Source organism: Sciurus carolinensis, chromosome 6 (assembly GCF_902686445.1).
Source record: "Sciurus carolinensis chromosome 6, mSciCar1.2, whole genome shotgun sequence".
In the NCBI taxonomy this organism is placed as follows: Eukaryota; Metazoa; Chordata; class Mammalia; order Rodentia; family Sciuridae; genus Sciurus; species Sciurus carolinensis.
Genome location: NC_062218.1, coordinates 101,191,015 through 101,215,249, shown reverse-complemented (window position 1 = coordinate 101,215,249; position 24,235 = coordinate 101,191,015). Strand labels below are relative to the sequence as shown.

General features: G+C 40.4%; 1 protein-coding gene across 1 annotated transcript in view; it reads right to left on the bottom strand.

Annotated features, from left to right (window-relative positions):
- The window catches only part of Arhgap26 (Rho GTPase activating protein 26), a 416,546-nt gene that overhangs the window by 230,478 nt on the left and 161,833 nt on the right, over positions 1–24,235 (bottom strand).

The window sequence follows — 24,235 nt, the reverse complement described above, 5'->3', positions numbered from 1 at the left end:
TCAGATCATAATGGATTGAAATTAGAAATAAATGACAGAATAAAAAACAGAAACTTCTCCAATACTGGAGACTAAATAATACACTATTATACGATGAATGGATAACAGAAGACATCAGGAGGGAAATAAAAAATTCTTAGAAGTAAACGAGAACAAAGACACATCATATCAAAATCTCTGGGACACTATGAAAGCAGTACTTAGAGGAAGATTTATTTCATGGGGTGCATTCAAAAAAAGAAGTAGAAATCAACAAATAAACGACTTAACACTACAGCTCAAAGCGCTAGAAAAAGAAGAGCAGACCAATACCAAAGGTAGTAGAAGACAGGAAGTAGTTAAAATCAGAGCTGAAATCAACGAAATCGAAACAAAAGAAACAATTGGAAAAATTAACAAATAAATAGTTGGTTCTTCAAAAAAATAAATAAAATTGATAAACCCTTAGCCACACTAACAAAGAGAAAGAGGGAGAAAACTCAAATTACTAAAATTCGGAATGAACAAGGAAACATCACAACAGACACGAGTGAAATACAAAACATAATTAGAAGCTATTTCGAAAATCTATACTCCAACAAAACAGAAAACCTCGAAGACATCAACAAATTTCTAGAGACATATGAATTACCTAAACTGAACGAGGAGGACATACACAACTAAATAAACCAATTTCAAGCAATGAAATAGAAGAGGTCATCAAAAGCCTACCAACAAAGAAAAGTCCAGGACCAGATGGGTTCTCAGCCGAGTTCTACAAAACCTTTAAAGAAGAGCTCATTCCAATACTCCTCAAACTATTCCATGAAATAGAAGAGGAGGGAACCCTCCCAAACTCGTTCTATGAAGCCAATATCACCCTGATACCTAACCAGACAGAGGACACATCGAGGAAGGAAATTTCAGACCAATATCCTTAATGAACATCGATGCAAAAATTCTCAACAAAATTTTAGCAAATCGCATACAAATATATATTAAAAGATAGTGCACCACGATCAAGTGGGTTTTATCCCAGGGATGCAAGGTTGGTTCAACATTCGGAAATCAATAAATGTCATTCACCATATCAACAGACTTAAAGTTAAGAATCACATGATTATTTCAATAGATGCAGAAAAAGCATTCGATAAAATACAGCATCCCTTCATGCTCAAACACTAGAAAAAATTGGGGTAGTGGGAACATTCCTAAACATTATAAAGGCAATCTACGCTAGCCCATGGCTAATATCATTCTAAATGGTGAAAAACTGAAAGCGTTCCCCCTAAAAACTGGAACAAGGGAGGGATGCCCTCTTCACCACTTCTATTCAACATCGTCCTTGAGACTCTAGCCAGAGCAATCAGACAAACCAATATTTCATACTGTCATCTTTTTTATGTCCTGATCTCCTGGATTTAACTGTCCATATCCTTCAGGGTACAAGGCTATATTTTAATACCATGCTTTATTTCAGTTACCAGGTATCCTATAGAGAAGCAAGCATCTAACCTTTAAGATTGTATCCACTAAACAAACATTTAGATGTACTAAATCCATCAAACCATTATAATTTCAATTTTGCTTTATCTTGATTTCTCACTGGTCCCTATGTCCATTTAAAAAATCAATTATAATTTAACTTTTGCTTTATCTTTACTTCTCGTGGCTTTAAATCATTCATGACTTGGAAACACTTCGGCTTTCAGTTTTCCCCTCTGTTAGTATCTGATGATCGTAAAGAATATGGCAGATATTTAATAAAACAGGCACAAAGATCCCTTTGTAATAGGGGAACGAACGTGTGCAGTCATTATGGCCTGTAGGTGACGTCACCCTTGCCATCTTCTGCGGGACGTTCAGGTACGTAGAGCAAGCTTCTCTGCCCTAACGCAATGGGTTACTGCCACCCTGGCCCACCCTGGCCCACCCTGTGTGCCTGGCTTGCCGGTTGGGGCTCAGGTCACTTCTCTCACCACTGATGTAGAAGCAGTGCTTTGCACATACATAGCTTCATCAACCAGAGATTAAAAGCAAACAATAAAAACTGTCACCATTCAGGCTTAGTCAGACAAGGAAAACTGGTGGAAAAGGATTAAGACTATGAAGATGCCCAATGTCGGTCAGCATATCCAACCCCACGATGTGGACAACTTGGAAAAATGGGTCTTGGCGTTTTGTATTCTTTGGTGGTTGTTCCTGCCTGTTTCTTTTTCTGGTGCTGAGGACTGAATCCCAAGCCCCGCACACACCAGGCAGGCGCTCCATCACTGCCTCTGTGCCCCGCCCTATTCTTCACATTAGTGAAAAGTCAAAGCAGCCCCACCTGCAGGACGGCTCATGCCTCCCTGGGCCCTCAGGACACGCTGAGCAGAGGCCAAGGCATGCACAAAAGAGAACAAGCAAAACCTGAAACGCAAGGTCTCCAATTCCATCATGGCAAAATTCACACGGAGTTGCTCGAATGAAACAAACCTCACTTAAATTTCAGTGGAGAATTAAATATCTGAGTAATCAGTAGAAGGCAAATCTGGACAAAGTTTTATTTTTTTGAAATAATTTTCATATATTTTCCCCACTTACCTTTTATTTATTTACTTATGTATTTATTGATAGTAGACACTGAACCCAGAAGAGCTTAACTGAACTACATTCCCAGTCCTTTTTATTTTATATTTTGAGACAGGGTCTCACTAAGTTGCTTATGGGTTCACTAAGTTGCTGAGGCTGGCTTTGACATTGCAATCCTCCTGTCTCAGCCTCCTAAACTGCTGGGATTATAGGCATGCACCACCATGCCTGATTATACTCTCATTCTCCTGTTTTGTTTGAACCTTTGACTTTTCTCGTTCATGCAGTCTCCATACCAACTATGCTGGGATCTCAAAGGGTCAATGAATTTTTTTTTTTTTTTAACAAATCTGGAAATGCCAAGGGTGAGGAACAAGGACCCAGAGTCAAAAGATGTGTAGCTTCCACCAGGAGATGAATCTATCAATCATTGTTTTTGTTTAATAGATATTGAAAATGAAAACAAGGATTTGGAAGAGAATTATAAACAAAAGTAATATGGAGAGAGTGAAGAGTCTGAACTGAAAACACTTCAAATGGGACATTGAAGATTAACATTTATTTTTTAATAATTTTATTATTTATTTTTATGTGGTGCTGAGGATAGAACCCAGTGCCTCACATGTGCTAGGCAAGCATTCCACCTCTTAGCCACAACCCCGGCCCCCATTTATTTAGTTTTAAAAGGCAATAACTCTAAAAGTTGAATATTTTCAACACAGACCAATTCCTTATGGGAGAAAGGTTGAAAATGTCAAGTGCCTGGGAAGATAATATCTCTTAATATGATCGACTACATGACCTCTGGCTAGTCACTAAGCCACTCTTAACCCAATGCCAAACTGTTCATCAGGAGTACCAAAGGTTCAAGTGACAGGTTTGAAGGTTCCTAAAACTGACAGTGCTCTCTCCTGTCATGGCATGCCTGCCCTCTGTGGCAACAGAATATTCAACCTCTCTGGGTCTCTATTTATAACATCCAACACATAGTGACCAAAGTGTCTGGTGTGTGCCAGACACTGACCTAGACACTGGAACCACAAAGTGAGTTAGAGAAGGTCTAATCAAGCAGTGCCATTCTAAAGGAGGGAAGCAAATCACAAGAAAAGTAGGCTGCACAGATCAGCAGGGGATCTGACAGAAGGTACCACAGGTTGGGAAAAGGTAAGGTGGTAACACTATAAATAGGAGAACCAGCAAAGGCCTGAGAATGTGATATTTAGGCTGAGGTCTAATGCAAGAGTGAACCATGTGAAAAACTGAAGAAAGGACACTGGAGATTAGCAGAATGGCATGTGCAGAGGTCCTGAGATGGGAAAGACATTAGCATGTTGGGAAATAAAAAGATGGCCAATGAGGCTTTCCAACTACACCAGGGGTTTTGGCTTCATTCTGAGTGATAGGAAGACACTGGGGATCCACTAAAAGGACTGCTTTTCTATGTTAAGCTCAGTCTTTTTAAAGGTGTCAAAACTCCAATCCAGTTTTTTATTGGAAATTCTTTCACGTTTTATCATAGATTTCCACTTCTTAAACGGAATATACAGAACTTCACCTTTTGACTGACTTGGGCTCACGAGTACTATGTTGGTACTCTGCCATGAGGAGGGCAGAGGTGTTTCAAAGCAACATCAATGTCCTTGTATAATATACTTATTTCTTCTCCTGTTACCAGCAATCACTTCTTGCTGTCTCACTTTGTCCCATCTGCTTTATTTGGAAATTACTTCAGCTACAACCAACAGACCATGACTCTGCCTTTTCTGGGTAACCAAGTGCATGGGTTTTGTGATGGATACTGCTGCTGAGAGGCCATTTCCTTCACTGGGCCCTTGGACACCTATATTCTTGCCTACCCCCCCCCCAGCGCGCCCCCCTTTATTTTCCAGGTTCACAACAGTGTCACACACGATAGGTTCTGCTCAAAGTTTGGCCACCAGATAAGGTGGGTATGACAGCAGGGAATTCTAAAGATGGCTCCCCAAAGATTTCCATCTCGGGATCAACACCAGTCTAGGGTTGGGGTTGTGGCTCAGTGGTAGAGGGCTTGCCTGGCACGTGTGAGGCACTGGGTTCAATCCTCAGCACCACAAAAAAACAAATAAATAAATAAATAAATAGAATAAAGATATTGTATCCATCTTCAACTAAAATATGTTAAAAAATTTTTTTTAAAACACCAATCTAGCTACAACTGAGAAGGGGTTCTGCAGATATAATTAAAGTTCCAGGTCAGCTGACCATAAAATGCAGAGATGATCTAGATGGCTCAAATCTCATCACATGACCTCTTTAAAAGCAGAACATGTTCTCTGGGTGGTAGCAAAAGAAGCCAGAGAGATCTGAAGCATAGGAACTGAACATGAAGTCACAGGATAAGGAACTTGGACTACCTCTAGGAACTGAGAACAGGTCCTGGCTGGCAGCCAGCAAGGACTTGTGGACTCATATTCTACTACCACAATGAACAGAATTCTGAAAATCACAGAAAGGAGCTTGGAAAAGAACTGGAGTTCTGAGGAGGGCAGCCAGCCAAGAAACACCTTGACTTCTAGGCTGAGCAGACAGCCTGGGCACAAGCAAGGGACCTCTAGGCTTCAGAACTAGGAGCTCATAAATGGAGGCTGCTTTAAGTGTCTCAGCTTGTGATTTGCTACACAGATAGAAAACTAAGTGGACATCTAGTAAGTCTGCAAAGAACAGTAAACACAGAAATGAGTTTTATACATCATTCTTAACAGGGTCCATACAATCGCAAGGCACAACGAAAAGAGCTCAAAATTAGGAACCAACACTAGATTCTAGTTCTGACTCTGCCACTAGCTTCCTGTGTGAGTCAGGAAAATCATTTTCCTTCTCTGGCACTTTTTTCTATAAATCAAAGAAATGGAGACATGTTCATGATTGCTAATGACTTTTTCAGCTCTCACAGTCTGTGAATTTAATCATTCCTATGACATGACAAAAATGAACTAAAAACAAACCTGCACAATTTTCTCTACATATTTGTATTTCCAATGACTCTCATTTCCCCCCTACATATAAGTATACTGCAGAAAAAGGTCACAATATTTAGGAAAGTTTACTAAAAAAAGAATTTGCTTATGTGACTTACTTTAAATGTATCCACTGGTTTACGTACTTTTAGCTCTGGTTAATACAGCACCTCGGAGTGCTTTTAATCTCGCAGTTAACTATTAAGGCATTTTACAGAGTTTGTTTTTGCATAAAAGCCTAGTCAACACTATCCTAAAACTTGTCTAAAACATAATCTGGGTGCCAAAAGCAGGGAGGAGAAGAAATGTATCTACATGTGACTTGAAGCCCCCCAAATGTTCCCTGACTAAAAAATAACCATAAATATTTGGGGGTCCTCCACAGTTTCATATTTGTCTTTTGAACTTTTCACTACTGATTTTTATTTTAAAATAAAGGGAGAGAAGGGCCCTCACACCGACTCCCATCTGTTATTTCAATGTGTTCAAATTCTGCTAGAGCTGAAAGTCATTCTTAACTGAAGTACTGTGGAATAAAAGTCCCTCTAGAAAAGTGATCTGATGCATATCTCACAGGCTTGTGCCACAGTTAAGGCTCTGCAGACTGAGAGCGTGAGTCTGTGCAGAAGGCTGCGTGTGAAGGAGGAGGAGCTGGGTTGGGGGCTGGCCTGCCGTGATTTGATAGGCACAAGTCCCCTCTGTAGCTCTCTGCTCGATTCCCTCGTACTTGGTCATGGCACAGGCTGCCAGAGCACTTCCATAAAGAGCACTGTGCCTGCAGTGCAAGCAGAAGCTTCCCGACACCGGGTGGCAGGAAATAACAGTGTGGCACAGAGGTCTAGATCAAACTAGACCAGAGACTCTGCAGGGAGGAAGCTCTAGAATCTGTGTCAAAACCCACTGCCTAGCCGGATGCAGTGGTGCACACCTGTAATCCCAGAGGCTTGGGGGGCTGAGGCAGAAGGATCGAGAGTTCAAAGCCAGCCTCAGCAATGCAAGGCTAAGCAACTCAGTGAGACCCTGTCTCTAAATAAAATACAAAACAGGGCTGGGGGGGGGATGTGGCTCAGTGGCCAAGTACCCTGAGTTCAATCCCAAAAAGAATTAAAAAAAAACTCACTGCCTGTTTTGCATCATTCAGTGTAAAGGTAAGAGGGCCTGTTACCATAGGAAAACTGGTACAGAGGTGGAGCCTCACAAAGAATCCCTTTACCATGAGGACCACTGTTTTATGGTCAAATGGTTCTCTTGAGGTAGGTTGTGGGGAGGGGGTTGTTTTGAAAAATAATAAAAGTGAATAATCAAAATAAGGTCACATAATATAGTTTTTTAAATTACTGTTTTTATTTGTTCTTTTTTAGGTATACATGACAGTAGAGTATATTTTGACATATTATACATACATGGGGTATAATTATTCCAATCAGAACCCCATTCTTGCAGTTGTACATGATGTGAATCAGACCCAACTTTCCTATGGTCACTTATAGTTAAGATTTGAAATTCTTTTTACAACTGTGTACAAAATCTGAAAAGACTAAATAAATATTCATGAGAGATAATTTTTCCTACAAGATTTTATCATAATTCTATAAGGTATTTAAGTTTTGACTTTAACAACATCATTAAAAAGATGGTTATTTTTGAAAGAAAAAAAAAAATTGGTTGGCTTCCTCCATTTCCCCAAAGTCCATTCATAAACCTTTAATCCAACTTTGCTGCTCCTTTCCAGTGCCTGTGAAGTTGCTGTCCCAGTCTCTCCTGGGCAATGGGGAACTGTTTGGATACTGCCGGGTCCTCCTTGTTGTTTGTCCATGACTATGAACGTGAGGTCAAGGTCTCCGATACCACTTATATGGATTTCACAAAACCCTGTGTCTTTGCCTTTCTTTCTTTTCTTTTCTTTTTCTTTCTCTCTTCCATTTCTTCCTTCCTTCCTTCCTTCTCTCCCTTCCCTTCCTTCCCTCCCTCCCTCCCTTCCTTCCTTCCTTCCTCCCTTTCTCTTTCTTTTTCTTTTGACCTAGGGATTGAACTTAGGGAAGCTTTACTACTGAGCTACATCCCCACCCTTCTTTTAATTATTTATGCCAAGGTCTTGCTAATTGCTAAGGCTGGCTTTGAACTCATGATCCTCCTTCCTCAGCTCCCACACGAGCCTCTGGGATTACAGGTGTGCACCACACCCAGCCCCTACATCTTTGTTAAGATTTAAATTTAAAATTTAAAATCACCTGCCCGCGTTTGACTGTTCATCTGACATTCAGTGACAGATCAGGACACAGGTAAGAAATCCTAAAATAAAGGAAAGTACTAAGCAGGGAGAAATGTTTGAGCTGTGATTAATTTTCTCGTGGTCAGTCGTCAGTTAGTTTTCAATTAATCATAATTTCTGCTTCCCTAGGTAAACTCACAACTTCAGGGACCCAGATAATGAAATCACAGATAAACAAAGATTCCTACCCATAATTATGCTTAATTCCATGAATGGCTTCATTGTATAGCATGCATTTAAGCCTTCTCAACTAATCCCGTTGGTTCCTTCAAAAGTCATAAGTAAAGAAGTCCTCAGAGACTGTTCTAAAGAAGGACCCAGGTTGGCTGACTCCACTCACTCTGCAGCCAAGATTCTAACTTCCAGCGAGTGTAGCCAGCAAGCAGCAAGCTTTGCAAAGATTCACTGAACCTGTGCAGCATGAGACAGGTCCTGGGCAGAGATGGGCTACAAGAAAGCTAGTGTCTGGAACTGGTCATTGTCTACTTCCATTTTCCCTATTAAAGGCTTAAAGGACTCTTTTGGTGTTAATAATCTAAACAAGATCCCTGGCATGAAACATTACAAAATATCTTCCTCAGTCATTCCTTGGAGAGCTTCCCTAGCAGGGTCAAACAAGGATATGCTATTCTACAATGTCAATGTCAGAGATTTAAAACCTGGGTAGATTTAGAAGATCCATAAATCCATGCAAAGTTACTCAAGATTTATTTTATGGGCGCATTCAATTATTAAAGAATCCATAGAACTCACTGAAATTTAAAGGAGTCTCTGATCCTACCCTCATGGGGGCTACATACCTTTCCTATTCGGTCCTCCAGACCAATCATAGCACATCACCAGGAATTTACTGGTACCATGTTTCCTTGATTCTAAAACACCTTTATTTTTTTTCCTGAACCTGGAATGCATCTTATAATGCTTATTTATATTTAATAAAATGTGTCATTCTTGCTTCCCAAATATAATTATTAAATTGACAGTGTACTTTTGAATTGATGACATTTAAGCAATATAGGAGTTGTCCCTCTACCAGATAACTTAGTATACAGATATACTACATGCTCCTGAACAAAAACCTAAGACAAAAAACTTCAATGTCTCCATGAGAATGTAGGGCTAGGTATAGTCAGGTGGGCATGAAAATACCTAGAAGACATTTGAGTAGATGTCACATCACCACTGGACACTAATCAAGTTCCATACACTTATTGAACATGTACAAGTGCAACTTACAGTGTAACCAGATAATGTACTATCCACAAAAGCTACTGAGCTAGGCGGGGGACCTGGCAAGTTCCCAAGAGGGGAAAGTGCAGCTGATCCAGGTGGGAAGCTGGAGGGTCAGGATTATCAGTGAAGTTGAGCACTTTTAGAGAGAAGGAAAAAAGACAGCTGAAGAGGCAGACAGGACCAATTAAATGACTCCAGAAGGCTTGGGGGTGGCGTGGGCAGGGTAATTCATTACAAACCATATTTATAACACAGAGAAGAGGTAACCTTGGGAATTTCCAATTACAGAGGCAAATGGGCTCTTACAGTAGCAGCAGGTAGACAGACCCAAGCCAATACTCTGACCACAGGGACAGAAAAGGAAAGCGCAGGTTGCTGTGGGCTCTGTAGTAGGTGCGTGCTGTGATAAACCTGCAGAAAAACTTATATATGGGACTATCTTTTTTCCACTTCACATTAAAAGTGGGATAAGAAGATCTTGATGACTGTCCAGTGGTCTTTAAAAACAGATCCCAAAGTCTGGATGCCCCATTCCAGAGGAGGGCTGTAGAATCAGAACAGGTAGTATTTTCAATTCCCTTGCTAAAAAAAAAAAACTTTTGCTCAGATAACATACTTACTTGCCTCATTCATCTATAAAAGAAAGGGGAATTGGTCCCTAGTGGTCCAAAGGCACCAAGATAGTTATGATCAGGTACCAATTAGAAACTGGGGTCTGAAGATGAGATTGTAGCATTGGTATACCCACTCCAAATGAGCCAGGTCAACAGATGTTCTGAGGAAGGCAGCTCTGGAGTCCAACTGAGTCAGTTCTTCATTCCCAGGTAGGTGGGTGAAGAAGCCTACCTTCAAGCAGAAGTAATACCTAGTCACCGTATTCTGGAGAAAAATAGCCATGTAATACTCTTTTGGTAGTCTCTCCCTCAAGTCCACTAGCACCCTGAAAGTTCTGCCTCACTATAATCGGAAGAATAAAAGCACAATCTTGTCAATATAGAAAGGCTGCTTTAATTTTGGCGAGTGTCCAAGCAGTGACGTAGCATGGCACTGACAGTGTTCTCCGGGTCAGGACACGAAGAGAACCAATGAGAAAGGATGGAAACGGTCAAACAAGCAGGTGCCTTTGAAACAGACTGCTAAAAGCCCCAGACCTAGGAGAAATGACTCCACAAGTTATAATGGGCCACATCTGTATACATCTGCATACATTTAATGCACAAAGATTTTCTTGCATGGAAGTTTTGAAAACTGAAAAGGTGTTCAGTTTGAGATAACTACACAATGCAGTGCACAGAGCCAGAAAAAGGTTCAAAGAGAGACAGTATGTATTTCCCTCATATCCTTGTCAGCCCTGGGTGTTGCTAATCTTTCTGATATTATTCAAAAATATTCTTCCCCAAAGAGAGAAGGAAAAGGAAACTACTTATGGCACAATGCAGGTGCCTAACCTGTTTGCTCCTAAACCCTCTTAGCACCTACGGAGTGGCTGCTACATAGTTGACACTCATAAATATTCACTGAATTGAATTCCAGAAGCTCCAAATTTTGAAAACCAGCTCACATCTCTTGCATGTCAAACAAATGAAAGTGGCAGGAGAAATCAATGGGGAAATCCTGGTTGGTACGGGCTTGTCCCTGTAGTCAAGTCAGGCAAGCACAGCTTAAACGTGCTAGCTGGGGCAGGGTGTTACAGGTTGTATCTTCTCCATAACACTGTGGCTACTGGTCATCTTAATAAAGACAAAAACATACAGTAAGAAGTTTAAAAATATGGTCATAGCTAATTGCCAGTGGTAATGGTGATCCAGCAAAGACTAAGCCTCCTGGGAGCAAATATCTGCTTCTGCTTTTGAGGAATAGCAGAATGGTCAGGATCATTTTTCACTTTTGCTTTTTTTTTTAAAAATAATTTTCCACTTAAAAAAAATAATAATTTTGCACTTTTCTATCAGCAGTCACTCCCCCTCTTCTGCTCTGCCACCTCCACCAAGCCATCTAGGCTTCCTCTGCTTGTAGCCATTCTCCAGCGTCCATGTGGAATGCTGATGAGGAATGGCAAAGCCGCCTAATTGCCCAAACAGACTGAGCAGGTCCGATTCAGGAAACAGGAGAGAAACAAGACAGAAACCTCCCCATCAGACGCATCGCGCACAGCTAAATGTTGGGCAGCAAAATGGTGCCTGCCACCTCTAAAAGGCAGAGACCAAGAAACTCACAGATGGTGGTTCACATAGACACATCATGTCCTAACCTCCAGAAACGATTGTGAATGTGACCTTATTGGGAAAGATACAATTCCAAGTGAAGGATCTCAAAATAAAACCATTTGGGACTAGCTGGGCGGACCCTAAATCCAGAAACCAAGCGTCCTTATTAGAGACAAAAAAGGAGAAGACCAAAGAGAAGACAGGCAGAGACTGGAATGATGCAAACCACAAGCCAAGGAATGCCAGGAGGCAGCGGAAGCTGGAAGAGGCAGGTCTTTCCTGGAGTCTTCAGGGAGTGTGGCCCTGCCCACCACCTTCACTTAGGACTTCTGGCCTCCAGAGAGCACATTGCTATTATTGTAAGTGAACCAGTTTGTATTATGTCATTAAGGACAGTTCTAAGAAACAAATGTAAGCCACATCGCATGCATGTGTATTTCTCTCATGTCTGTTCATCTCTGTTGAATTTGGATCTGGGAGGTCCCCTAAAGGCTCATGTGTTAAAGGTTCAGTCCCCAGCTGATGGGAGATGAGAATTAAGGATGGTAGGGCCTAGTTGGAAGAGGTGGGTCCCTGGGGGCATGTCTCTTAAGGTATTATTTTATCTCAGGCCTGGTACATGTGTGTGTCTGTCTGTCTGTCTCTCCCTGCCCCTGCTCTTCGGCGTACCATGAGGTGAGCAGCCTTCCTCCACCATGCCCTTCTGTCATAATGTTCCTGCCTCACCCACAAGCCAAAAAGCAGGGAGCAGTGACAATGACTGAAGCCTCTGAAATCCTAAGCCAAAATAAACATGTCCTTCCTTAAGTAGATTTTCTCAGATATTTTGTCACAAAGACAAAAAGTTGACTAACACAATCTCCAATCAAGCAGACAGATATAGAAAAACTTCCTAAATGAACAGCCAGAGCAACAAGGGGACTCCCTGAGGAAGGACCCTCAACTGCCTGGCCAGATCTTGACTGGTTGCTTCGTTGGGGCTTTTGGCTGCATGTCTCAGAGCAGGACTCTTTTAAAGACTGACAAGCTTAGCCCTGGCAGTAATCAGGCCCTGCAAAGTAGCTAACTTGAGCACTGTCCACAGCTGGCTGATGAGATTAGATCCCAAGCTGAATCCCATCTGGTCCTCCTGCTACCCTAAGTAATGCCAAGAAGTGCTAGGACCCAAATAAGCGGCAGAGACTGGGGCCCCTCTCCTCATTCTACATTTCCCAGCTCCCTTGGCTGTCTCTCAAAGACAATGGCTGTTTTAGGAAAAAGTCTTGTTCCACTTTCCAAACATCTACATCCCAGAAACTACTGCACAAAAAAATGTGCCAAAAGAGCAGCCCAGTCTGGGTGAAAGACAGGTTCTCCCAACAGACACTGTCCTTCACAGGACCGAGGCCACACTCCTGAATGTCTCCTTTTGTCGTGTAACTCAGCTAGCCATCTCTGTGGCCCACATGTATTTGAGAGAGGACCCTCTGTAATTTAAATAGGTCTCTGTCCTGACTCAGCCTGAAGTAAGTCTAACTAAAACAAGCACAGATCCACAAACCTTCCTGGAACCATGAGGTTGACTTTCTCGGTCCGTGACCCGGGGGTAAAGAGGATGGTTCAAAGACAACACCACTACCTGCTTCCCTGTATCTGCCTGCAGACACAGTGAGGAGCCCCGGGTCTCCAAATCGCGGAATTCCTTCAAGCTGAAGCTACCCGCTTCCCCTCCACCTCCCAGACTTGCCCTTTATGCCTGCTCCTCTGCTTATGCTAAATCTGCTTTGATTCTGATGACGTCAGACAAAACCAACTCCATGGCAATTAGAGTCTAACAAACTTTAATGAACAGACTTTAACCCAAAATACGAATACTGACTGTACACCTACGCAAAGAAATAGCTCACATTCTGGGTATAATTGATCTTAACCTCCTAAAAGTGATTCTGATGGGGAAATACTAGCCCAAACCACAGAAGAGCAAAAGGGCATAAACACATAAACACACACACACACACACACACACACACACCCACATTCTTTTAGAGTATCTATTTTAACATTTTAATTAAAGGACTAAAGTAAAGAAATCACCTCAAGAAATGCAAGGTTAAGATTGATCTCTTTGTTTGTTTGTTTTAGTACCACGAATTGAATCCAATGGTGTTACCCACTGAGTCACATCCCCAGTTTTTTATTTTTTTATTTTGAGATAATCTCACTAAGTTGCTGAGGCTGGCCTCAAACTTGTGATCCTCCTCTCTCAGCCTCCCAAGTCATTGGGATTACAAGTGTGTACCACCTTGCCCAGCTAAGATCAACCTTTACTTATTAACTATTAGGTTCTTCAGCAAGGCTACAAGGATATTGGTGGTCATACTTTCTTCTATAACATGCTAATCTGACTTCTAGGAACCAATCTCTGAGCACAATTATCTATTTTTCATGAATTAAAGGAAGATCAAAAAGTCAGAAAAAAATATATATATATCAATCATATATCCCAATAAAACATACATATTATAGAAACACACACACACGGACACACCCTACTTGCACCATAGGCACTGCAGATAGTAATACAAACTCTGGGAACAATCCTTGATCCTTGGCTCTAATAAGTCTCCTGATCTGAGACTCTTCTGGTGCCGCACCCTATACCAGCAATCACTGTGAAATGAAGACAGAATCCTAGGCAGCATGAAAGTAAATGCCCTAAGTTCCAAGTCTGTAGCTAAAAAGAGAAATATCCTTACCTTTTCATCCCTGTGCATATCTATTTACTCATTCTTGCAAAATAATTTTTTTTTTTTCTGGAGCATAAGCTCTCAATCAATATACTCAATGATCTTGCCCAGAGGCCATTCCAGGTGCTTGAGATACAGAAAGATTAAGAAAGTCAAGATCCCTCCCTTCACAGATTTTTGTTCACAGTGACTCAATAATGACCAGAACCCAAGACATTCAACAAATGAACTCAACTAGAGACCCAGTAACAGAACCCCACTTATTGTCTCCAAGTTAATTCAATGAGCAATGAGTGCTTATTACATTTTGCAGCACTCTGCTAAGCTCCATTTGTAGATAAATCAACGACACCAAGGACACGGCCAACAGCCGACCCTCATCAAGTCATCATCCACACAGAAGTATGGACTAGGGGGAGAAACAGCCAACGCAGAGTGTTGTCATCCATCCAAATGTCTGGCACAGCCAACGACAACTGAAGAGAGCTGACGTGCATCTCAGCACAGTCGTCCAAGAGGGGAAGTTAAAAAGCACGCCAATATTTTCAATACTCAGCACTGCCACACCACCACCCCCAAAAATCCACATCAATTTATCCCAAGAACGTTGGTGATTTTCCTAGTCCGATTGAGTTAAAGCTCATTTCAGATTTATGGTAAGAACAAAACTAGCAATAATTGCAAAGGGCCTATTTCTAACCTGAGGAGTCTCTATAGTCAGCCTCCGGATTTCCCGCCCCATACCGTCTTTTTTCTTTTAAAAATAAAGTGGTAAGAATGGGGGAACCTCGATTTTCCGGGCACTGGGTCAAGACCACACAGATGTGGGAGCACTGGCAGCAGGCCGGGCACACAAGGGCCACGCAGCTCCCGCTCCGCCTCTGGCTCTAACCACTAGACCGCACGTCTGCACTGTTTTCGGCACAACTAACAGGGAAGACTTTTCAAACCATACCAGAAAGTGACTCTGCTTTAGGATGTGTTTACTTGTACTTGTGTTTCTTCCAGGGTCATGGGGCAGGATTTTTTGGAACACAACTAAAAAGAATGTGGTAACACTGGCATCGCGAACCCTTCTGGCCTGACCACACTTGAGCCCGATTCAGCAAACCCAAACACAATTTTTCAAAAATGCTTATCTTGCTCCACACCTCGCCACAAAGCAAACAACCTAATTCACAGACTTCCTAATACTCAAAATGCCTCCAGGTCCCTTTGTCAACAGATTTTTTTTAAAGATCTTTTTTATTTGATCACTAACAAATATTCCCACTTTTTGTCTTTTAGAGCACAAGAGAAAACTGCAGCAATGGACCTAAGAAAGAGCTCAATCATTCTTCAAATGAACAAAGCCACTTTTAAAAGATCTTTCTTTTATCAACTGCCTTTCCCACAGAGAAGAAAAAAATTGAAACTAATCCAACCATAATCTCCACTCCCATGAATCAGTGCCATAACATTCGAAAGAGCGCCAGCAGTAACTGGTGCTTCTGCTGGAGGTGAGAGGGTGAACTAAGGAATGCCCATTAAGATTGTATTATGACCGCGAATGTCTTTAAATCAACAAATACAACATAGATAATAAGCACAGTGAATTACACAAGAAAGAACACACAACGCAAGAAGGCAATATATCCAAAAGAAATAGATGTATTCAGGGTTGCAACTGCATAGAAGGAATAACTCCTGATGTTCTATATCACAGCAGGATGGCTATGGTAGACAATAATTAATTGAATATTTCAAAATAGCTAATAGAGAAGACTTTGAATGTTCCCAACACAAAGAAGTGGTAACTGTCTGAAGGTGACAGATTTGCCAATTATTCTGATGTCATCATTCAGCATTATATATATGTAATGAAATGTCATACCACAGCCCATAACTATGTACAATTGCTACATGTGTATTAAAAACAAAAATATATTTTAAAACAAAGAAATAGATGTATCATAAGGAAGTCCACCCACCTGAGATTAATACATATCAAAGAACCACGGGAAGAACATAATGGGAGACAGACATGTAAGTCGTTTGAGAACAGGTATGAATTATTACCTAGAAAGAGGGAGGGTAATGATAACAGTCCCGGAATACACTCTAAGACTGGAACAGATGGGATGCTGTCCTGATGTTCAACTTTATGAACATCGGCTAATGGTGATGTTCCTTAAAAGGCCCAGCTTCTAACTGCTCCAGGTGAAGTTAAAACTAAGGCCAATGTGACAACTAAAGAATCTGTGCTCCTGGATTGGACCCTGGACCAGGAAAAATCTAAATTAATGGGATAAGTGACATATATGAAATATGTAAAATATATAATAATATTGTATCGACATTGATTTTCTGGTTTTATAATTTATACCAGTAAGACCTTAACATTTAGGGTATCTGGGGTAAAGGGTGTTCTGGAATTCTTTGCTGTATATTTTAAATATTTTGGTTAAGTCTGAAATGCTTTCAAAGTGAAAAGTAAAAAAGTTTCCAGTGAACTATTACAAACACACACACACACACCCAGAGCGTCTGACAATATCTTGACTTGCCAAAATATCATCTTCCAAGTGGACATACTATCAGTTTGGCCCTAAGCCCTGACTCAAATGAGCAGAGGACTGGCAGTAGAACCTTTCAGAGTTACAGCCTTTGCTCATGCCAACCTCCTGGGAGTAGGCTAGGCAGTAGTTAAGAGAGAAATTTCCAAAAATACAAGGTGGATGCAGTGCTAACAAAACAGGGAAGAGCTAGAACAATGTCTTCTAGAACAGGTACAGAAAGTGACAGGCACCTTTCACCTCTTCTCTGAGACAGAATCACAGAGAAGGGCTGAGGGAGCACACACATTGGCCAGCTCTGGAGGGCCGTGTCCATGTCAGAGGGTGTTTGGGGCTCTTTCCGTGGGTAGATGCTATGGTTCCTGTGGCTCCCAGAGAAGGGACAGGGTATTTTCTTTTGGGGATGGGGGTATTTCTATAGGAAATTAGAAGGAACTTGGCAGCCCTAGGGAAGTATAACAGGTTGCTGTCTACTGTCAGAATAGAGACATACGATGATCCACAGGCTCACTTTTGGATCTACAGCCTGGTGACTGGGAAGCAGCTCAAGGGAGACACAAAGCCTGCATTTGACTGGAACACCCTCCATGATTCATCACTCAAAACCTGAGTCATGGGGGGTAGGCTGCTAGAAAATAAGTTAAGAAAAGACCACTACAAAAGGACTTGAACTATGGATTTTTGAAAGCAGAGGGAGGAAAACTGGGAGTATAATTTCAAGAAATTTGAAAAAAAATTGAAAAGGAATCATAATAATAATCCTTACAGAGGCTGGGGTTGTAGCTCAGTGGTAGAGCACCTGCCTAGCATGTGCACGGCACTGGGTTCGATCCTTAGCACCACACATAAATAAAAAATAAAGATATAGTATCCGTCTAACTAAAAAAAAAAATTAAATAATAATAATAGTACCTTACATAGCATGAATCACATGCCTCTGTTCCAAGTACTTCAACAGACATTTTTAATAAGAAAAAAAGAAACACAAACAGCTGATATACATGAGAACAATTTTCAATCTCATTATTAAATTGGACAAATACAAATGAAACAAAATACTATTCCCATTATCAAACTGACATGCACACATTCACAGAGACTGACAGCACACAGTAGTGGCAGGGTGTACAGAAAATGGCAACCTCATAAGTGACTGGACGTTTTGGTAGGGAGAATAATTTGGCAATATCTTTTAAAATATTAAATGTATATATCACCCAACCTAGCTATTGCACTTGAAATTTGTCCTAGAAAAAAATCTTCAAACAGGTAAACAATGAAGGATAGAGAAGGATTTCCATTATATCATTGTAATGATGTAATAAAAAGCTGAAAAGCAACTGAACATCAAAGAATGACTAAAGGTTTAATGATAAGGTTGTGTCAAAAATTCTAAAACATAGGAATTCATTTCTGGATGCATATGTATAAGAATAATGCACAGAAATGGCTCTGGGGGATAATACTATATTTTTAACTCTAGGGAGGAACTTCTCCCTTACATTACAGCTAGGGATGGGATGCTCCCCAAATCTAAGCTTGACAATATAACTCCAATCAATGCCGGTCACAAAGAAAAGCCAGAAACATCTAAAAGAACACATATGCCTCACAGGGGCCCCTCCTCTTGCTTGTTACTAAATAACAAAATTAACACATGGTGACTGAAAAACTCAACTCAGAAAAGAAAGCTCAAAGTCCCTCTCACAATCAATCCTACTCCCCAAAGGGTAAGTTAAATAAAAATGACAAAAGATTAAAAGAGGGCATGTAATCCTGTGTTTAGACCCCCACCCCAAAATAAATGAAGTAGTGAAAATATCAAACAATGGATTTATCAACATCCAAAAGTTATATGGTCTGAGGTGTGTTCCCCCCAAATTCCTATGTAAAAATGTAATTACCAGGGTGATGGAATTAGGAGGTAGAGCCATGGAGTGGTGACTGGTCACTCGTGTGTATGTAGAACTGTGCAGAAGGAAATGATAAACTTTGATGTAGTCTCACAGAATTTTCTATACTATTTGTGACATTCTCTTTGAAGCATACAGTATATATCCATTTCGGATTGCCTTTTTTTTCCACTTGGTATAATGTCCTTAAGATGCATCCTGTCAGCCTACCAATAGCCCATTTCTTTCTATTGGTATTCCACTGAGTGGATGGATATACCATTCAGCTTAACTATTTACCCACAGGAGGACATCTGAGTTGTTTCCAGTTTGGGGCTATTATGAATAAAGCTGCTACAAAAATATGTGTATGGGTTTTTGTGTGAACAAACACTTTCATTTTTCTAGGTTAAATGCCACACACAATTGCTGGGTTGTATGACAAGTGCACATTTAGTTTTACTAGAATCTGCCAAGTGACTTTCCAGAATGGCTGTGTCATTTTACATTCCCACCAGCAATGTATAAGTGGATCCAGTTTTCTGCATACTCACCATCACTTTATAATTCCACTATCGTTAATTTCAGTCATTCTGATAGGTGTCTAGTAATAGCTCTGTGTGGATTTAGTTTGCCATTTCCCAAATGGCTTAATGATATTAAATATCTTTTTCACATGCTTTTCTTTTTGTCATTTGTATATCCTCACTGTAAAATGTCTCTTTATGTCCTTTGTCCATTTCATAACTAGATGTTTATCTTTAACTGTTTTGAGAGTTCTTTCTAGATTTTTAGATGTTAAGCCCCTTATCGGATATGTGCTTTGCAAATACCTCCTTCCACTCCGTAGATTATTTTCTTATGCTCTTAACACGGTCTTTCATATGCAGAGCAAAAGGTTTTAATTTTGATAAAGAAGTGTCCATTTTTATATGGGTCATGCTTTTGGTGTCAGGCCTAAAAATTCTTCATATTAGCCCTATGTCCCAATAATTTCTCTTACATGCTCTTCTAGAAGCTTTGTAATTTTACATTTTATACTCAAATCTATGATCCATTTTGAATTCTTTTGTGTAGATATGAGATTTAAGTCAAGGTTCATGTTTTTGTTTTGTTTTGTTTTGTTTTGATTTGGAGGCGGGTAGAAGTTGCCTATGGGATGTCCGTTATTTTTAAAAGCATCATTTGTTTTAAAAAGATCTTTCCTACATTGGATTGCTTTTGCACCTCTGTCTAAAATCAATTGGGTATATTCATGTGAGTCTATTTCTGGGTTCTTTATCTCTTCTATTGATCTATGTGTCTATCCTTTTGTCGATACTCTAGTCTTGATTACTGTAACTATAAAGGAAGCCTTATAATGGGATAGAATGATTACTCCTACTTCATTATTGTTGTAACTATTCCAGTTCCTGGATGTATTTATATAAAAACTTTAGAATAAACCTTGTCTGTGTCTATTAAAAATCTTGATAGAAATTCCATTAAACCTAGAGATACATTTCAGGAGAATGACATCTTACAATGTTGGGTCCTCCAATCCATGAACACAGTATGTCTTCTCCATTTATTAGATCTTCTTTCATTAACATTTGTAATTTTCAGCATACAGATCCTCTACAGTTTAGTTAGATTGCATACTTAAGCATTTCATTCTTGAAGTTAGTGACTATAAATAGTGCTGTCCCAATCTTTGGTACCATGTGTTTATGGCTAGGTACAGAAATATGACCAATTGTTGGAGATGTGTTTATCTTATATTGTTTCATTGCTGAACTCACCTACTACTTCTAGGAAGTTTTTTTGGGACTTCTTGGGATGTTCTCACAATTGTGTTATCTGAAAATCAGGCAGTTTCAATCTGTATGTTATTTTTTTTTTTTTTTTTTTTTTTTTTTTTTTGTCCTATTCTAGCAACTAGGTCGTCCAGGACTATATTGGTGAAAGCAAACACCCTTGTCTATTCCCCAGTCTCAGGGGGAAGTATTCAGTCTTTCACCATAAGTACGATGCTAGGCATAAACATGGCTTTTGCCCTTGGCCAGTATCAAAGAGCAACCTCTCTGAATATAAACTATATGAATATAGGTCTCAGAGTAAGGAAAAACTATTATTTTGGCCTACTTAGTGTCCACCCACCTCCTCATATAGCAATGCTTTTTTCCTCTCAATGAAAGCCACAGTGGACAAGTGTGTCAGGACTGGTCACCTTATCTACCCCATTCTCTGGACCAAGTATATCATTCAATAAAATTCAAACAGGGGACGTCTTTAGAATTATTTTATAAAAGCTCTCTTTCCACTACACTTACAGATCAGGAATCAATAAACAATGGCCTGTAATACACTCCAGTCTGCTATCTGCTATCTGTTTTTACAAATAAAGTTTTATTGAACATAATCATACCATTCATTTATATATTGTGGTTGCTTCCGAACTACTACAGCAAAGTTAAGTAACTGCAATAGCCACTAAAAGGCCCACAAAGCTGAAAATACTTCCTATCTGGCCTGCTACAGAAAAATTTTATTTGACCCCACTTCTTAAAATAGCATGGAAGCCTGGAATAGTGAGGAAACATCTCACCACTACATGGAAAAAATATTTTGGAATGTGAAGCCAGTACAAAATAAGAAACCAACTCCAAATATTATGTAAGTTACCAGACTGAGATGGGCCGGCAACTATTATACACCAATTTTTTCTGTTATGTAATCCAATAAACCCAGATTTTTCTCAAGCAAGTTTGAACTGGGTTTCCTTCACTTGAACTAAAAGGATTCCAAATTCACTACACAGGTAAAACCCATAATGCTCAGCATAGGCCCACCATTCTAGTTCCTTGCTCTGGTACGTGTCCATCAATATAAACATAAGATATTCAGCATTTCTTTAGAATGTGACTGGGTGCTAAAACTGTGATTTATGTAACAATTAAATAAATGTTGCAAAATCAACTGATTCAGGGTTCATTTAGGGTTTTCTTTTCCAAGTAGCCATTCTAAAGTGTTGCTGAACAATGAAAGAATAAAAAAGAATGATGAAAACCAAAATTACTCCCACCTCCAAAGAAAAGAAAAAGCCTCTCAACACTGAATAATCTGTCACAGAACAAATGAGATAGAAGCATAAAAACAGAAGACAGGTGCCCCCATTAACTATCCCTGAAATAAGGGAACTGCTCTAAGACCAGCAAGAAAAAGCTCAAACTAGAGAAACTCAAAACTCCTAGGGCACAGGTTTAACTAATTTGGGAAATAGTGATTAAAACTGGAGCTGCTAATTGTGTAGTGGGCATATATCTCCAGTAATGTTCACTAGAGGTGCTCAGCCCTGGGAGGCAAAATCACGCCTCGTGTTTATCATGCAGTCAATCGTGTGTGTATGTATTCATCTCTCTCTTTAGGAAATTAAAAAGCACACAGAGGTATAGTTTTCAATGCAAGCTATATGTTCCTGGGAGGAAATAATTTTATATCATGTTTAGACACAGAATTATTCTGTGTTCAAACTTGTTTTAATGTGTCCATCATCCTGGAGCAAGGAGATGTTTCTTTCAACAATACCCTTTCCACCTGCAGAGGCCAGATGTCAATCTACAGGAAAACTGAAGTGGTTAGTAAGAGCCAGTTAGACACAGACCAAGAACAAATGTCAAGGACAGGGAGGGCTGGGGAATGATACTGAGATTTTTTTTATTTATGGCCACCAAAATAGTATGGCAGGATTGTTCATCCTGGGTAGTTCCTTTACTATGAGTTTGAAGAATCATTCAAGAGAGTCAAACACAGTATCATAAAATTAGCTGAGTAAGCATCCTTAGAAGGCAATTTGACAGTTTATTACAGATGAAAACCAAACGCATCTAGAGACAGACATGGGTCTGAATTCCAGCTGTGCCACGATGGTGGAGACTGCGGTACCCATAGCATCTTCCTTCCTTCTTCCTTGAAGTGTGCTGGGTACTGCAGGGTTTGTGGCTGCCTATGTGCAGCCTGGATTTCTCATTCCCCTCTGCAGACAGATGTGGCCAAATCATTGTGTGAATAAACGGAAATGAGATGTAAGCTTCTGGGTCCTTCAAAATACCTGCCCTGGACATTTGTTTGATTTGGGGTTTGTTTATGTATCTGTGTTTGGGTATTGATATTTGTTTTGTTTTTAATCTGGGGTCTCAGTTTGGTGCCCAGGCTGGTCTTGAATTCATGGGCTTAAGCAATTCTCTGCTCAGCCTCCCAAGTAGTTGGAACTACAGGCATGGGCCACCATGTCCAGTTGCCCTGGATACTTTCATCTACATTTTCTGGCTGGAAAATGGCACTGACTATATCACCTGGGAAGCCATAGGTTGGCAGAATGATCCTGCAAGGGATGGACTGCCTACCTCAGAACTCAGAAACAATACACTTCTATCTTACTTACACTACTACACTTTGGAGAGAGTCTCTATCATAGAGCAAGCTAGCATATATCTTACTAACACAGTCATTTGCTATCTGTGCAACTTGGGGCAAGTTATTTAACTCTCTAAACCTTGGTTTCTTCATCTATTAAATAGAATCATAATACTTCTTTCTTAAAGTACGTAAGATAAATAAATGGATTAAGAGATATAATATACCAATCCCGTGCCTAACACATTAAAAAAAGGTACTCAAAAGATGCTAGCAAAGATGAGGGCTTTCAGAGAACCTGCTTTCAAAAGCCTCTGACATCAAGCAGTGATTGTGCCCACAAAGCCCTAATGGCAGAAATGTGTATCTGCTTTGGAGAGCATCTTATGGGGAAAAACATCCTAGAGAAGACCAGGCTTATTTTATATTTAGCCCAGGAAAGGATTAAAATTAAACGATGTTTCGTTACGGTTTAGACAACTGTGTCTAGATCTTCAAACAGTCTTTCAATCTTGCTCTATATTGTTAAAGGTTATGCAGACACTACTTATTTATTTGGGCTTAGTGATCAAATTGAGACCAAGGTTTATAAAGAACATAGCTGTGTAGGAAGGTAACTGCATCTATATTACCAGAGACCCTCACCAGGGCAGACTGAGATGAGGACACACAAATGAACTAAGATGGTCTGCACTGGTCACCCAGCACGGCACAGAGTTCTACAGTCAGTAGAGTCACAGCCAGCTTTTTTCTTGCGTATGTTTTCTCCCTCGAATAGTGCTTTGCTAGTGTTAATTACTGGCCCCTCTGGCCCTGTGGAGTCTTTCTGCCTTTTATTGGTGAGACATGGCCAGACCTATACTCAGTAGGATTTTATAACCTTGAAATCTGCTGAACACTGGAGTTGAGAACCTTAGCACCAAGATAAGAGGACTGTTCTGGGACTTGCCCTGGGGCTTTCATGTGGGTTTTATATGTCACAAGATGTGTAACAACCACAAGATGAAATCACCCAGCTGAGGCCAGCATCCTCTGAAATGGGGAGCACAGACCACATTACCAGGCTTAACCCCTTCCACCTACCCAGATAATGTCCACTGCCTTATGATGGGATATGAGTTGCTATGGCAAAGGGAGACTGAACGGGAAAGCAATGATGAAAGATGCTGTATAATCTGTTTACACTTTCATGATCATTAATCCCATTAAAATGGGTTTGAGATAATGCTTTGCACCCCTACTTCATTAAGGCAATAAACATTTAGTGAGACAGGACAGGGCCGCCTCCTTTAAGAGGACCTGGGTTCATAATATGCGCCTCTGCAAAGGGAAGCGCTGGGGTAGCATCACACAGAATTTCTACCTTGGGACCCAGAGGCCAAACTCAGGAACTAATACACACAGAG